At 41.8% G+C, this 16,546-nt stretch overlaps 1 protein-coding gene and 1 non-coding gene across 3 annotated transcripts in view; one reads left to right on the top strand and one right to left on the bottom strand.

The window, feature by feature from the left end:
• The window catches only part of PTN (pleiotrophin), a 98,659-nt gene that overhangs the window by 37,138 nt on the left and 44,975 nt on the right, over positions 1 to 16,546 (top strand). The gene's annotated exons all lie outside the window — the stretch shown is intronic.
• Positions 14,956 to 15,028, bottom strand: TRNAK-CUU. The gene has a single exon. It is a non-coding gene; the product is annotated as a tRNA-Lys (tRNA).

Below are 16,546 nucleotides of genomic sequence, written 5' to 3'. Positions count from 1 at the left end.
TTTTTTTCTTTAAGTAGACCCAACCTGGGGCTCGAACTCACGACCCTGAGCTTATGACCTGAGCTGAGATCAAGAGTCAGACGCTTAACTGACTGAGCCACCCAGGCGCCCCCTATTTTGTTAGGTCTTGATCTTCAAATGCTAAGATAATTTTTTTCAATTAAGACATTGATTGAAAAAACAAAACAGGACAAACATACTTCTATTGAGTTCAAAGAACAAAAAAAAATGGTTTGCATATTTGTTCATTCGTTTTAATCTGAGTTCCCGGAGTTCTAGTTATTCTGCATCTGTCAGGGAGCTCCTTGGTACGTTTCCACAAGAATCCAAAATTTAAACCTCTGTGACACATGGCACTCTGCCCCCAGGCAGGCTTGCTATACAATTCTATTGACTCTATGTCTGTAATTCTCAGCTGCTCTTGGCATCCTACAGAGAAACTGTGGATCCTTCTATTTATTACTTATTTATCTGATTGATCAATATGCTCACTATTCCTCTCTCTTCTTAAACATCCAGTCCAGATTTTTCCCAGCTGGTTCACCTCCAGCCATAGGGAAGCTTCTAGCCCCACAATATCCTCTTCATCGAACTTCCTTGTCTCTGCCATGAGATCAGCCAATGCTAATGACCTCTCATTCCCTCCAGGGTCCACCAGGCTTTACTGTCTCTGAAACACCTGCCCTAACTCACCCCTGACTCCCAAGGAAGAGTTAGGTCCGTGCTTTTCTCTGTTTCCATACTGCCCCAACATCCTCTCTGCTTTTGTTGACTTGTCAGTTTCCTCCATCAGGTTGCGATCTCCATGAGGGCAGGTTCTGTGCTGTGTTTGGCTCTGTGCCCCTGCTCTCCACAGTTGCTGACATCTAGGAAGCCCTTAGTGATAAACGAATGCATGAAGAAAGAAGGGACAAATTGTTAAGTTCACTTGAAATAGCTGGTGCATTTTAATGCTTCTCAAATTGTACTGCTGTGATCAGCTACCTGTGTCTTTTTTTTTTATGTTAATCTCCATGCATTACATCGTTAGTTTTTGATGTAGCGTTCCATGATGCATTGTTTGCGTATAACACCCAGTGCTCCATGCAGAACGTGCCCTCTTTAATACCCATCACCAGGCTAACCCATCCCCCCACCCCCCTCCCCTCTAGAACCCTCAGTTTGTTTTTCAAAGTCCATCATCTCTCATGGTTCGTCTCCCCCTCTGATTTCCCACCCTTCATTCTTCCCCTCCTGCTATCTTCTTTTTTTTTTTTTTTAACATATAATGTATTATTTGTTTCAGAGGTACAGGTCTGTAATTCAACAGTCTTACACAATTCACAGTGCTCACCATAGCACATACCCTCCCCAATGTCTATCACCCAGCCACCCTATCCCTCCCACCCCCCACCATTCTAGCAACCCTCCATTTGTTTCCTGAGATTAAGAACTCGTCATATCAGTGAGGTCATATGATACATGTCTTTCTCTGATTGACTTATTTCGCTCAGCATAATACCCTCCAGTTCCATCCACGTAGTTGCAAGTGGCAAGATTTCATTCCTTTTGATAGCTGCATAATATTCCATTGTATAATAGCCAAACTGTGGAAAAAGCCAAGATGTCCATCGACAGATGAATGGATAAAGAAGATGTGGTATATATATACCTCATTAGTTTTTGATGTAGTGATCCACAATTCATTGTTTTCGTAACCTGTGTCTTAAGCCCTAAGGCTATTCTGATGATCACAAAATTCTGAGCCAAATGGGGTAGAAGATACAAAAGCATTTAAACAGTGAATTTTTATGTAGTATCATTGTTCATTTTTTTATCCATCCATCCGTCCATTTATCTATCTTTCTAGAAAGAAAGAGGATTCAAGGGTTAGAGAAGAAGGGACACTGCTTCCTTGGGTGGGGCAGTCACTTCCCCTGAGGTCTTTGGTCCCCACATTGCCTCCACCACAAGACTTAGGGTAAAAGGGCCTGGTCTCTTTGCGAAAGGACTTTCAGCTCAGATCTAATGAAGGGGACTTTGAGGATTTTGGTAAAATTGGGGCTTCCCTGGCCTTTTAAGTAATAAGTATGTTTTACTTGGAGGCCACTATGATTCTAGAGCCAGGACAGGGTCTCTGGCAAAAGAGTCAGAAGCTGAGTTCTTTAGAGCTGCCTCCCCTTTGAAGATAACTACCCACCGTATTTGGTGGTCTCCTTGGGAATGCTACTTTTTGTGCTGCACGAGGCTATTACATGTCCCCTGGAGACCACTCAGAGGTGCCTGGTGCCGTGCACTTTGCACTGGTTGGTACAGCACTTCCTAGTTTGGGCCCTAGCTCTCTGTTCCTTAAGTCTGCCAAATGACTTGATCCTTTTAAACTCTGCTCTCCTGTTTGACCAGTAGGGTTAATGGTGATGACTAATGAGGTTGTGGTAAGGATTAATGGGATAAGAACATGCAAGGCATTGAGTATGGAGCCCAGAACCAACAAGAAAAAAGAAACAGCAGATCACGGTTAACGTGAACTCTTATAGTTAGGAGTCATCCTGTCCAAGCTCTGGGATACCTGAAGAACACGACCTCAGAAGCTACCAAAGGTTGGACGTGGGGCTGGACACGCTGAAGTGTCGGGTTGTGAATGCCCACTGGCAAGTAACATGGACCCATAGGGGAAGCATGGAGGAAGGCTCAGGGCAACTTTTTATTAAATCCCAAGGGCCAGTGATTGGTCCCTTGCTCTTAGTACTTACTAAGAACTCTCTCGAGTTCCCCAACTGTTTCTCATGAGCCAGAGGCTCACCAGGTGTCACCTGGAACTGATTCCCACAGTGAATCTGGAAAAAAGCAGGGCTGCCATCTTGGCGATCCCTCGGGGCACTGAACCAGGCCTGGAGCCATGTCATTTCTCTAAACCCCTGGACGTATTACAGATCCTCCTTCATTTCTCTGCTCACAAGCTAAGTTCTGGATAAGTAACCAAAACAGAGTTAGCTTTTTTGAAATTCTTGGCAGTGAACCCTAACCCCTGCAGAGAGGTGGTGCCATAAGCAAAGTGGGTTGAAAGAGTTGGATGCTTCCTGCTATTTTGGGCAGAAAGGCAGGAAATAGTCCTGCTTTACAATAATTATGGGCAACAGGGCTGGGAATAAAGCAGGGCTTCTATTAAAACAGTCTGTTCTTAATGCGCTGTGCTGAGCCACCAAGAGAATTTTCACTGGGTCTCACGGTGTCTCCTGACCAGCCACCCAGTGGCCATGTACTTATGAATTATAATAAGAGGTTTAGAACTCTTTAATTACCAACATTTTTATGTTAAAGCCCGTGGAAGGATCAGAAAATTTGAACCAAAAAAATTCTCATTAAAGAATCTGCTATATTAAATGATTAGGATACTTTTCTCTGTTTAATATCTACTCAGAGACTGTAAGCTTTTAGGCGGTTCAGATCAATATCTGGCCAAGTCAGGAAAAAGAAAATCCAAAGCATATTTGCTCAGCTAATGAATACAGAGTTTAGGATTAGTTCAATCAAAATTTAATCAAAATTTGGATTAACCCAAATCTCAGGATTGTAGAAGGCTCAAGATTAGAAGCAATAATGTTTTGATATCTAAGAATTCTTATTGTATTCCTAAAGTTGCACGTGGACTTATTTCTTGTTCATTCTTGCACCTTAATCCTTGATGCAGGTATTTCATCTTGAACTGCTTGTACCAGTTCTCTGCTGCCTGCAGCTCGAGCTACTGGACAATGGGAACCAGAATGAGGGCAAGCTTAGGACAGGAGTGGGTAGATGGGAAACCCACATTTCCCCCATTCCCGCCCGCCCGCCCGCCATAGGGAAGCTTCTAGCCCCACAAAATCCTCTCGATTGAACTCATCAGCTCTCTGGGGTATGTTCCATTTGCCCCTCCAGGCCCCCTCTCCAATCTTCTCTATTCTGCTCTGAATACCAGGAGGCTGACCTTCATGGAAAACCAGATTCCTTTGCCATCTGGCTTTTGGTTGGCTTTGGCCCACAGAGGTGCTGTCAAGGGCTCATAAAAGGGGAAAAGAATGAGTCCAGGCTGTTTATTTCTGTCCCTCCTTCTCTGCTCATTTGTGAGTTTCCAGAGTGTGATCAACTTTGGCCTGTCCTCTCCTGTACTCGCTGTTTCTTGAGGCCCTGACAATTATCCCTTCTACTTTCCATCTAGACCTAATGGTGTCAACCTCTCTTGCCATTGCTCACCCCAGTATGTTCCAGTATCTCCTTTGGTTTGGTTTAACTCTCTTTGCATCATTTTATTTATTTATTTTAAGATTTTATTTATTTATTTGAGAGAGAGAGAGAGAGAGATAGTGACAGAGATAGAGAGAACACAAGCAGGTGGGAGAGGGAGAAAGAGGCTCTCCACTGAGCAGGGAGCCCCACGCGGGTCTCGATCCCAGGACCCTGGGATCATGACCTGAGCCGAAGGCAGACGCTTAACTGACTGAGCCACCCAGGTGCCCCTTGCATCATTTTAAACAATGAGATCATTAAACTCTCCTCCAAGAACCCACTTGAGCATGCCGCCGTCTGCGTCCTGCTGAGACTCTCCTCGCTATGCCGCTATACCTATACCGTGAGGTGAAACCTCTGTTCCTTCAGACAGGTTTGCTCGCTGGGTCTTAAACACCCTCACTGTGGCGTTCCTACCTCCACGTGTGTGGTGTCCCACGCCCTCTCATGCCACAAAACCACACTAGACCTAAGCTTAACCATGCTCCCCTGGCTGGCTGTTCTGAAGGAAAGTGATGGTCCAGATTCTTTGGAAAAAATGATCATGTGCTGTCTTATAACATGGTATATTAAAAAAAAATTCAACATGATCTAATCATGTCTTTTGGAAGCTTCTTTAGGAAAAATCAGTTTCTTTCAACTCTATACATTTCCCCATGATATCAACCTCTTTGTCATACATCCTGGCAAATGTATTTACTGGTTCAAGTTAGCTCTGATTTGGAATGCTTTTTGAATCTATTGTGCAGCCAGGCATAAAACAACCCAGGTTTGTTTTTTGTTGTTGTTTTGTTTTGTTTTTTAAAGCTTCCTAGACTGCAGCAAGCACAACCAAAGTAGGATTTCTGAAGCCATTGGATCTGCCTTGATTTTTAGGGTTTGATGGAGACCAGGAATGTTGGGACCAGTTCAGACACCAGGAAAAATAATCACGTCTCTGTGTTTCACTTGTGTGTGATTATGGGCTAAGTGGTGTGGTGCCTGGCATTGCTAAGCCAGAAGTTATACAAAGCGGCCTCTGTTCCAACAAGCTTCCACTTACGCAGTGTGAAATCAAGGCTGACCGCCCACCTTTGTTACTGCAGAAACACTCCCAACAGCTGATCACAATATAAGTAGGGTGAGTTTGCTTGTTGGTTGGTTGGTTTTTAATCAGTCGTGTATATAAGAGAATTTTCATTCGAAAGGCAAATAATATCAAAGTGATCTCTTGGAAGCAGGCAGTTGATACAGATGTGAGCTCTGAAACCAAACTGTCTCCAACTCTTGGACATGCTTCCATTCGAGGTCCCCACCTCTTCAACTCACCTCCGCCCTTGTTAACTTTACTACTGAAACATTAGTATTGTAATATTTGTCTTTGAATTTTTGTTGTTTTGGAATTTTCCCAGAATGGAGGCATTTTAATCTTCTCTACCTCAAAAATTTTCTTCTTTACGGGTGTGTTTATTACGATCATAAATGATGATAATGGCATTCTGGGTTACGGTTTATCAGGTGGTTTCATATACACTTATCTCACTAACTACAATTCTGTCTGAAATAGGACAGATTGTTTTTATATTTATCCCTAACGAGGTGGGAATTCTGCAAGATCTCAGGATTTGCTCTTGATTTTTCAGTAAGAACTCTTGAGACCGAAGGAGTCCGCTTTCTGATTGAGAACTAGTACCTCTCCCTTGCCTTATGCTGCCTCCGTTAGTCACCCAAGGTAAAAGTAACCTCAAACAGAAAATAAAAGAAGGGAAAACGGAGGCAGCTTATGGCGCCCCTAGTTAGATCAAGTTCCTCCATCAGTGGTTCCACAGCTTCCCTGGGGGCAGAGCTCCGGCTGGGGTGGTTATTTGCACTGGTGGAGTGGAAAAATATCTGTATAGAGAAGTGTAGATGACTATGTGAGCCACAGTCCTCTTTCTCTTGGAAACACCTTTAAAAAAGCAAAAAACAGATCAGATTAATTTTCCTAATCCATTTCATTTAATCCAGCACATACACAGTATTATCATTTCATCATGGAATCAATACCAAATAGGAAGGAAATACTTTATATTCATTTTTTTTTTCAGCCTGTCCTTGAAATCCCGTGTGCCTTTTACACGGCCAGCACATGGAAATTCAGAATAGTGACATTTCAGGTGTTCGTTTGGGAGGAGTGGCTGTTTGGTTGAACAGTGAGAAATGGCGCCTTTTCTGGGTGGCCATGGGCATGTACCCCTAGCACGCACCCCTGTGTTTGAATAGCAGCGGGGTGACCGTGGTGTTTGCTTTGAGAGTATCAGGAGCGTAGTCCTAGTATTCATAAGAATGGCCAACCACTGAGAGAAGAGACTCTCCCATGACATCTACTAGACTTGAAGCTTCACGAGGGCGAGGACTGACCTTGTCTGTCTTCTTGCTCTATTTTTAATGACTGGCACAGTGCCCAGCTCTTGAATGAATGAAGAAACCATTGATGAAATGAATAAGATCACTATCTCTCAGGTAGTTTTACGTTGTTTTTTTCTTCACACCGGATCTGCAGCTTCTGGTGTGCGTTTCACACCGACAACACAGGATCTCAGTGCAGACCACCCCCATGGAATAGTGTCCTCAGCAGCCACGTGTGGCTAGTGGCTCTCGGGCCGGACAGGGTAGGTGTAGGCTGTTGGGATTTAGGACTGACTCTGTCGCCAAACTAAGTCACCAGATATGTGACCCGGGGTGAGTTCTTTTCTTTCTTTCTTTGCCAGCTCTCTGGAAGCCTGAATTCCAACTTAAAACTCTGAGTCCCCTTATAAAAGAGGAAACAAGATGGCAGAGATGCCCGTCTCCCATGCTAACTTAGCCAAAGCAACTACCGCTACCTTCATTCACACTCCAAATAATTTGGCCAATGAAAATGGCATAGATTTTATTTGCCCTCCTCACCTTCTCCGCAAGGTACGCATGTACAATACTATCAACACACATAACTAGAAGCACTGAGAGGCTATGTTAAGACATAATAGATAATAGGCTTTTCAGTAACTACAACTTGGCTTGTTTTCTGGTGGCCAGGGTGGATGGCAGAGAAACTTGCTAACAGGCCAGCCTCTCTTGGTGGGGCGTGAGATGTCCCGTTGGGGAGCAAGTGATCCTAATTTGGCTTCTGACTAGATACTTGGCTGCCAAGCCAAGCAGCCAGAGACTAAAAAACAAAACAAAACACAACAACACCAAAAAAACCCCCAAGTGTTCAGGACCAGGACTATTCCAGGTCATGCAACATGATGCAAAATTGTGCTCCCCACAAGGGCACCCAACCCAGGCGTAGCAAAAGGCATATCCAGTGTTCCCAGTGGGGGGGCTCGTGTTCACCCGGAGGAAGTGGTACCTTGTTAGATTCTGTACAAGGATACTTCATGGAGCATCGGTGGCCACCTCCAGGACCTAAGTAGTCACGTTCAACACTCAAGCTATGGCTAGAAGGAAGAGCTCCCTTCTGCTAAAGCTGTAAAAAAATAAATAAATAAATAACAGTGGTAATGAAAAAGCAATTTATAGCTAATCTCTAAAATACAGAAGCCCGTAATATACTTGAAATTGGTCTAAATATGAGTGACTATTATTTCTTTCTAGGAAATAAAAGGAAAAAAACACAATGAAACTCTGTAAGTACACGTATAAAGAACAGATGCAAGATATACATGTGATGCTCTGTCAACATTTTTGCTCGGATGGTGTGCCAAGGCTTTTCTTTTCCTTAAGTATTTTAAAGTAAATACTAGACGTTTTATTCTTTCATCTGAAATTGCCAAGATAAAAGTTTTAAAAAAATCATACCGCCAATACCATTATCACACCCAATAAAAAAATAACACTTAAGATTCCTTGTTCTGCCCTTTTTTTTGATTTTATTATGTTAGTCACCGTATAGTACATCATTAGTGTTTGATGTAGCGTTCCATGATGCATTGTTTGCATATAACACCCAGTGCTCCATGCAGTACGTGCCCTCTTTAATACCCATCACCAGGGTAACCCATCCCCCACCTCCCTCCCCTCTAGAACCCTCAGTTTGTTTCTCAGAGTCCATAGTCTCTCATGGTTCGTCTCCCCCTCCGATTTCCCCCCCTTCATTCTTCCCTTCCTACTATCTTTTTTTTTTTTTAACCATACAATGTATTATTTGTTTCAGGGGTACAGGTCTGTGATTCAACAGTCTTACACAATTCATAGTGCTCACCATAGCACATACCGTCCCCAATGTCCGTCACCCAGCCACCCCATCCCTCCCACCCCCCCACGACTCCAGCAACCCTCAGTTCGTTTCCTGAGATTAAGAGTCTCTTATGGTTTGTGTCCCTCTCTGCTTTTGTCTTGTTTCATTTTTCCCTCCCTTCCCCTATGATCCTCTATCCTGTTTCTCAAATTCCTCATATCAGTGAGATCATATGATACTTGTCTTTCTTGACTTATTTCGCTTAGCATAATACCCTCTAGTTCCATCCACATCGTTGCAAATTGTTCTGCCCTTTCTTAACATGCTCTCTATTTTCATAACATCGTTCAATTTAGAAAGTAAGGTCAGGACATTAGTTTGCCCTCTTCATGGTGCTGCGTCTGGTAGATTCATCCAAAGCTTCGTTTCCCAAGATAAAATATTTCTATCTTCCCTTGGCACCCCGCACAAAGAAATGCACCCTTGATCACTTCAAGTATGCTAGCCTAGAAACTTTATCAATTGCATGATGAATGGCTTGTAGATGTATTTAGGAGAGCTTGCGTTTTGCTTTTTTCCCCAGTGAGTAGTTGTACTGTTTGGGAGGTGGAAGAATGCCGGCCCCATAACAGCACAGACCAGTTTCAGTTACTTACTTCTGGTCCCGTGAGTCAGATCCAGCTTATGTTAACCCGTGTGTAGGACTGGAAGTAGCTTAGGAAAGCAGGGCAGCCCTGGGAGTGACATGGGCAGAGCTAGTCTGAGACCCGAGGGGGGGCCGCATGGTGGGGCTTCGCTCTCCGCCCATCTTTGCCTGACGTCCAGGCAAGAATCTTCATTTTGGAGAAACAATTGGCATATCAGACGGTGGTTCATCTACTTGGGAGGAATGATAGAGCCTCCTACAAAGAGAAGTTAAGATATTACCTAGAATCATGGAGAAAGCCTTACGGCTTGTTAAATTTTGAGAAGACCAATGAAAAATTGTGAGTATCCCAAGATGGCAACTGTGTGAAAGTAAATACGGAGCTGGGTAAAGTACCAAAGACAATTAAACATTACTGTAGTTTTGGTAGGGTGTCTGGACGAAGGAATCCGGTTTTCTTCTTTTTCACATTTTAAAACTATTGTTTTATTCCGCATTGTGATGATTTCTTTTCCCAGTTTTTAAGACGACCCTCCCGAGATGCCAAAACTCAGCCCCTTGACCCTAGTGGAATATTTTCTAGGGGCGGCAGTGGACAGAAAACCATTAAATTCACGTACATTTTCATCGGTTCCAAGCACGCAGAAGGACGACTCAGGGTCTCCACGCTTTATTAGACTCGTAGCTTTGTTCTTCAGACACAGAGGAACACGGGGGCTGAGTGACGTGAGGCCACAAGAGGAGGGGGCCCCAGGACACGGTCCCCGTGCGAGGGGGCGGTGGAAACCCCGGCCAAGTTACACCTACTTTTTTAAGTGTGTCACAAGAACTCGCAGTCATTTTTATCCCACTGCCTTTGGCGACAGATTTATAGGTCTCCGCAACCCTGATTAGAAGCCCCATTGAAAGAGGCTGGCGTTTCACAGGCCATGAAGGAGAGAATGAAGGAAGAAAATTCTCCTCGGCTTACTTCAGTTGGAGCCTTGAAGACATGGAGTCAGGGAGGAGTAGGAGTTCCCTCAGGCTCACTTGCCTGCCTGGGCTCCTGGCCGGCTCTCGGATGCTGTTGGCCATGGTAATTGGCCCTTGGCACTCGGTCACCACGGGTGGCCGTGCTCGCAGGTGTAGATGCTGAGCGGGGGGTGTCTGGGAGCACAGCCAGCTAGGGGCATGGGAACAAAGCGTTAATTCCCAACCTTCATATAGACTCCTGAATACTTTATCATAACCGTGTTGCTTTAATACAACTAGACTGAGAGTTTCAAGCAAATTATTTTGTAAAAGAATAAAAGTGGGATTTTTTTGGATAAAAATACACTATAAAATGCGGTCCTTAGAAGAAATGCAGAAAATTTAGAAAAGCATTAAAATGCCCCCATTCCACAGATGACCTCTGTCAAAAATTTGGTATATGTATGTATCAGTGTGTGGATGCGTGCCTATGTGTATATATATATTTTTTTTTACAAAATAGGATTGGAGTGTACAAAGGGAATCAACAATTTCTTGTGTGAATAAATATATATCATTTTTCATGTGGATAACTGTAGATCTCACTTCGTTTTTTTTTTTTTTTAAAGATTTTATTTATTTATTTGACAGAAAGAGACAGCGAAAGAGGGAACGCAAGCAGGGGAAGAGGGAGAGGGAGAAGCAGGCTTCTGCTGAGCAGAGAGCCTGACGCGGGGTTCGATCCCAGGACCCTGGGATCATGACCTGAGCCAAAGGCAGACTCTTAACCGACTGAGCCATCCAGGCACCCCGTAGATCTCACTTTAATGGGAACAATAGAATTTCATTTCGCAGACACATTTAATGAATCCCATATTGGCTATTGAAAAATTATCATTACCTTACAGCTTGAATCATTTTGAAGCGTAGTTCAAACTTTTACAAATTCAGTTTGTTTCTTTTAAAACAGTAAAAAAAAATTTTTAAAGATGTTTTTCAACATAAAAATAAATGTTTAAAAAATGTTTTTTAATAACCCACATTGTGTGAAGGGTAGGAAAGGTGATGTGGGAAGAAAAGCAGTTATTCCAAATATAAAATCATCTAGTTATTCTTCTATTTTTCTTCTATTTCTTAAAACAGAGGAGGAAAGGAGAACATAACTTCTTTGTTTTGCCAAAATGTTTTAGTCGGCCCTGAGAGTAAAATGTGGTTTTGAGAGAAATCCGAAGACCTTGATTGTCACCTACTGGCCACGGCATTGCGCCGCCGAATTCCTGTGGTTGATCTCGAGTTAGTCACCTGCCCTTTCTACATGCTCATTTCTTGTGCTATAGGGAGGAATAATAATAATAATAATAATTTGCTCCACTGATTTATAATAAGGCTCAAATGATACAGGGAATGCGGAAGTACATTGAACACTCCAAATCATTATTTCCGTATTATTGTTATTATGTATAAGTCCACATGGTTAGATGACCAGAGGAATTTGATGGACCTGTAATTTGTTTATACAGCAATGATGTTTTCTTGAAACTGTGTTTGTAGAAAATTGGTTATACTACTTGCAGATAAGGCAAGCTCACTTTCAAACTAACCAGAAGTGCTCATTACACACGCATTCTTACTTCTAAGAATCACAAGTTCTAATCACAAGTTAACACTCTCACTTTATAGAAGTCTGTAGCCCTTTGTTTTTGTTTTCTGTTGCCATGTGACAAATTACTATAAACCTTGTGGTTTATTAGCTCACACTTCTGCAGGTCAGCTTGGGCAGTGATGTGGTCGGGTCCCCCCATCGGGGTCTTAAGGCTATAATCAAGGTATCGGTTGGGCTGTGTTTATTTTGGGAGGTTTGGGGAAGAATCTGCTTCCAAACTCATTCAGATCGTTAGTCATCTTCAGTCATCTTCAGTTCCTTGCAGTTGTAGGGCTGAGGTCCCCCTTTCCTGGGAGGCTCTCAGCAGGGGTCACTGTCAGCTCCTAGAAGCCATCCACTTTCTGGCCACGTGACCCTCAAAGCCAGCGGGAGAATGTCCCTTGTGCCAAATACTTCTCACACTTCCCTTGTCTCTGACCGCATGACCCTAATTTAGTGGCCTCATAGGATTAGGTCAGGCCCACCCAGATCGTCTCCTTATATTAAGGTCAATTGTTTTGGGACCTGACTGCATCTGTGAGATCCCCCTGCAGCAACACTTACATGAGTGTTTGCTTGAGTAACTAGGAGAAGGTATGTGTACCCAGGGGCTGGGAATCTGGGGACATCTTAGTATTCTGCCTACCACACCCCCCGAATCCAGGGTTCTCTCCCAGTGATTCAAAGGACTGCTCTTATTCTCTGAATAAAGAGACTCCACCCCCACCCCAGTGCAAAAGTCATTAATAGGTCTGCGTTCTAGAGAACTGGGAGATGGTATTTCATTACTGAGGTTCTAACTTCATGATGATAACCTCCTCTTAGCAGGCCCAAGAGAACAGGCTTAGAAATCAGATATACAGGGGCACCTGTGTGGCTCAGTTGATTAAGCATCCAACTGGTGGTTTCAGCTCAGGTCATGATCTCAGGGTCATGAGATGGAGCCCCGTGTTGGGCTCTGCGTTGGGCGTGGAACATGCTTCAGATTCTCTCTGCCCCTCCCCCCACCCCTCTCCCTCTCTTAAAAAAAAAAAAAAAAGGAAAAAATCAGATATACGAAGTTCAAATATACCAACACCTCTATGAGTTGGGCAACATATGTCATCTATTTGATTCTGTTGTTTTTCTACCTGTAAAATAGTGAATGCTACCTGTTTGACAAGGGCGTTCTGACTGTGAAGTAAGAATGCGTGTGTAACAAGCTTTGGTAGGGCACCTGCATTTAAGTGCAAAATGAGTAACAATCTCAGGATTGCCTCAGTGGGGAGGAAAACAGAGAAAATGCAGATTTAGGTTATTTTTTTCTCTTGGACTTTTAAAATTAAATCCACCATCCAGCCAAAGGGCTGATTCTGCCTTTTTAGTGCTTTTACTGAAAGTGATATCCCATACTAATACCACTTTTAATGAATATATAATTTATATTTTTAGCTTTCTTGAACAGTAGGTCCAAACTTGGCAAACTCCGAATGAAGATTTTGTTTTCCCCAAAGAAATGTTTCTTTCCACCTCTATGCAAATGAATATATACAGAACACTAAATTAAAAACTGAAAAAAAAATTGGCTTTCAATAAACATTAAATATATTTGATAATAAATGCATGTGCTATTTTCATTGGAAGCCCCTAGAATGTGATTGAATATCCTTTAAAGTATAAACAATAATCATAAATCGTATTTTACATGTAAGTAAAATGGGAAGTGAGGCAAAAACTAGACCTACACAGAGCTCCCATCATCCTAGGAAATATTGGCCAGCAAGATAGGGCTATAAAACCAAGTCATAACTTTGTTGCTTCATCAGATTCCTGAGAGCTAATATATCCAAACACACGGTTTACTCATCTGAGCAAATTGTTCTACTAGAACAATAGATTGCTTACCTGGGTAAACAGTTTCCTTATTAAACAACAGTTTACTTATTGAGAGTCTCTCATTCCTGGTCAATTCCTTGCCTTGAAAGATTGAACTTCAACCACTTGAGATCGGACCTCAAAGCCCCACAAATAGCCTCCTGAACCCACTCTTCCTGAGACACTGAGACACAGTCAAGGTTACATTCTTCCTTACTCTTGTAGATTTAGTGAAGCTAGCTTTGCTTAGTCAATAGATCTTTTTGGTTGGTCTTCTGGGGGGGAAGTCCACAGCTGATATTAATTACCATACCCACCATTTATAACTTGGAAAATTTTCATTAAAGAAAAGAAGTCCTCTAATCTCCCTGGCTTACCAGTGGACTGTGCTATAAACATTTTGACAAGCACACATAGCATAAGCTTTTAATTCTGTGGGACACCTTGTCATATCGAGCAAAGGAGCTACGCTTAAATTTTCATGAAAATCTTCAAATTTTAGCTTAAGTTCTTTAAGGATGAAGGTCGCGTATTTATTTTTATGTCCACAGGGTCTTGTATATATCAGCACTAAATAAATTCTCATTGATGATTGAGTAGCTGAAGGATCAATTTAAGGTCACTCCTCTTTCTAAATTTCTCTGGGAAAAAAAATGCACATTTTATTTGTACTTAGATCACATCCTGAAGGACCCTAAGTAGAAAAGAACTCTGTGTCATCCCCAAAATAGCTGACAAGCTTTACATATACACAGTAATGAAGCTTGGCAATTCATAAGCTTTTTACAAGCACTCTGGAAGCAGTAGCTATTTAAAAGAAGCACTATAAGCAGAGATAACAGTGGATTCGTACACAAATTGTCCATGTGGAATGCCAAGAGGAGAAAAAGAAAAACTTTGCTAGCGAAACAGCAAATCATCCACCATTTGGGGAACAAGCCTCATTTATTTGATGTGCTTTATCATAAATATAACAGCAGGGTGAGATTTCAGTCTATGGAATGGGACAGCTAATGATTTCCTATCATAAAACATGAATGACACTTATTACATAATAGGATAATTAATTAGGATCCAAATCAAGTTAGCTTCTTATCTGGCTTCACTGTTAACTAGGTGTGTGGTTTGGGGTAAGTTATGCAATCTATAGAATCTTCAATTTCATAGTCTATTAACTGCAGATTAACAATGCTTGACATTGGTTATTTCACAGTGATTTTGTGAAATTGAACAAGATAGAATCACATCATTTTGGGGGTTGAAAAGTAGTTAATGGTTATTTAGTCTAATTAGAGCTTCAAATGGAAAAGTGCTTTAAAGAAAAACATCTAGTACTGTATATGGTGTTTTAAACCTATCAGGCCTTCTGATTTTTAACTCATTCTCGACTCTTCCTCCAATTACTATTATTTTTTTTTTCCTTTTCAAAAGGACCTGTGCCCAACGTGGGGCTCGAACCCACGACCCTGAGATTAAGAGTCTCATGCTCTACTGACTGAGCTAGCCGGGCACATCCTCCAATTATTTATGTGTTTGTTTTCCCAAGAGAGTTGCTTTAGCTCTACACGTGCATCACCCAGCCTGGTGTCTAGAGTTTAGTACACATCCACATCATAAATGTTTTCTGTCTACATGAATGATTAAGTGAAAAACAAAAATCTTGACCTTTGAGGAGGAGACCAGCCTCACTTTCTCCTGATTGACTTTCTTTTGTGTTAATTTGGCTTGCATATCCATAAACTGGATATAATGTCCTCATTCTACCACTCTGAGCTGTTAGGGTAATTGAGGGGAAAGCAGGAATTGCCAGAAGATAAGAACGGAAGTTGCTAAGGAGGTTTTCTGGACGTGTCATGAAACTGACGCTCTCAGGAGCTCAGATGAAGCAAGTCACCACAAAGAGTGGAGTCTGGAGTATTTTTAGAGAGCTGAAGGTTTATGCCTTTGTGTACTAATAATTTTTTCAACTAATTAACTTTGTGGGTGTAGTCTTGTAAAGCTACTTTGTGCATACTTTCCTATGTTGCTGATCACATAACGCCTTATAAACCTAAGTGTACCTTGGTGCTTTCGTACATCTACCAGTACTCTGACGTCTATGGGCGCTCTAATCGGGGAAAACTGAGTTGTTGGGGGTTATTTGACTCTACTCTAAATGACCCATATGTGCATATGAATTTTTTAAAAATTTCCCTATTTTCCTTTATTTTTATGCTGATACCAGCATTCTTGATGACGGCCTTTATTTTTTTTCCTTCCAATTTACTATAGGCCTGAAAACCAATTAGCCAAGCCTGCAGAATTACAAGTATAATTCAACATACAGTGATTAATTCCCTAAGGGAATCCACCACATTATATCATTTCATTAGGTTTGGCTGGTCAGTCTTTTAAATTTTATTCATTCATTCAGTAAATATTTGCCAAGTACTTAGGTACTTTAGTAAGTGTGGGGGTAGAAAGACATATAGGACCCAGTGTTTTAGAAACATGAAGTTGCTGGATTTATATGCCAATAAAATAAGATGTTATTGTATGGTTTTTAAGGAAATAAATATGATCTAGGTTAGCAACTACTCAAAATCTAGTTCAAATTTGCAACTGCAAGGTAATAATCTCTAATCCATTTGAGTGTTGTTCCCTGCTGTCAGAGTCACATTTAGACATAATCAGAGTTAATTTTATATCCTGGTGTCTATATCTGAGTTACCAGGAACTCAACCTCATTGCTCTCTGAGAAAAATTAAATGAAATTGACAGTGAATAGATTCCAGCTCCATATAAGGAAGAACTTTTTAACAATTGGGGCCTCTCAAAAGTGGAATGTACTGATTTGCTCATTAGCTTCCTTTTCCCACTCATACTTACCATCTGTATAAGTTTTGTGGTGCAGTAAAACCCTCCTGGTATCCTGTGAACCACTGTGAAGCAAGTTATCTTTGATTGCTTCAGTTATTGATTTAAATACATTTAAATGCAGGACTTGACGGTCTTCACTGTTCTATTTTAATTAATTTATTTCAAGTTG

Source organism: Mirounga leonina, unplaced genomic scaffold (genome assembly GCF_011800145.1).
Source record: "Mirounga leonina isolate KUSES-001 unplaced genomic scaffold, KU_Mleo_1.0 Mir_174, whole genome shotgun sequence".
NCBI classification, from domain to species: domain Eukaryota; kingdom Metazoa; phylum Chordata; class Mammalia; order Carnivora; family Phocidae; genus Mirounga; species Mirounga leonina.
Note: the sequence above shows the minus strand (reverse complement) of the source record. Positions and strands in the feature narration are given on the sequence as shown.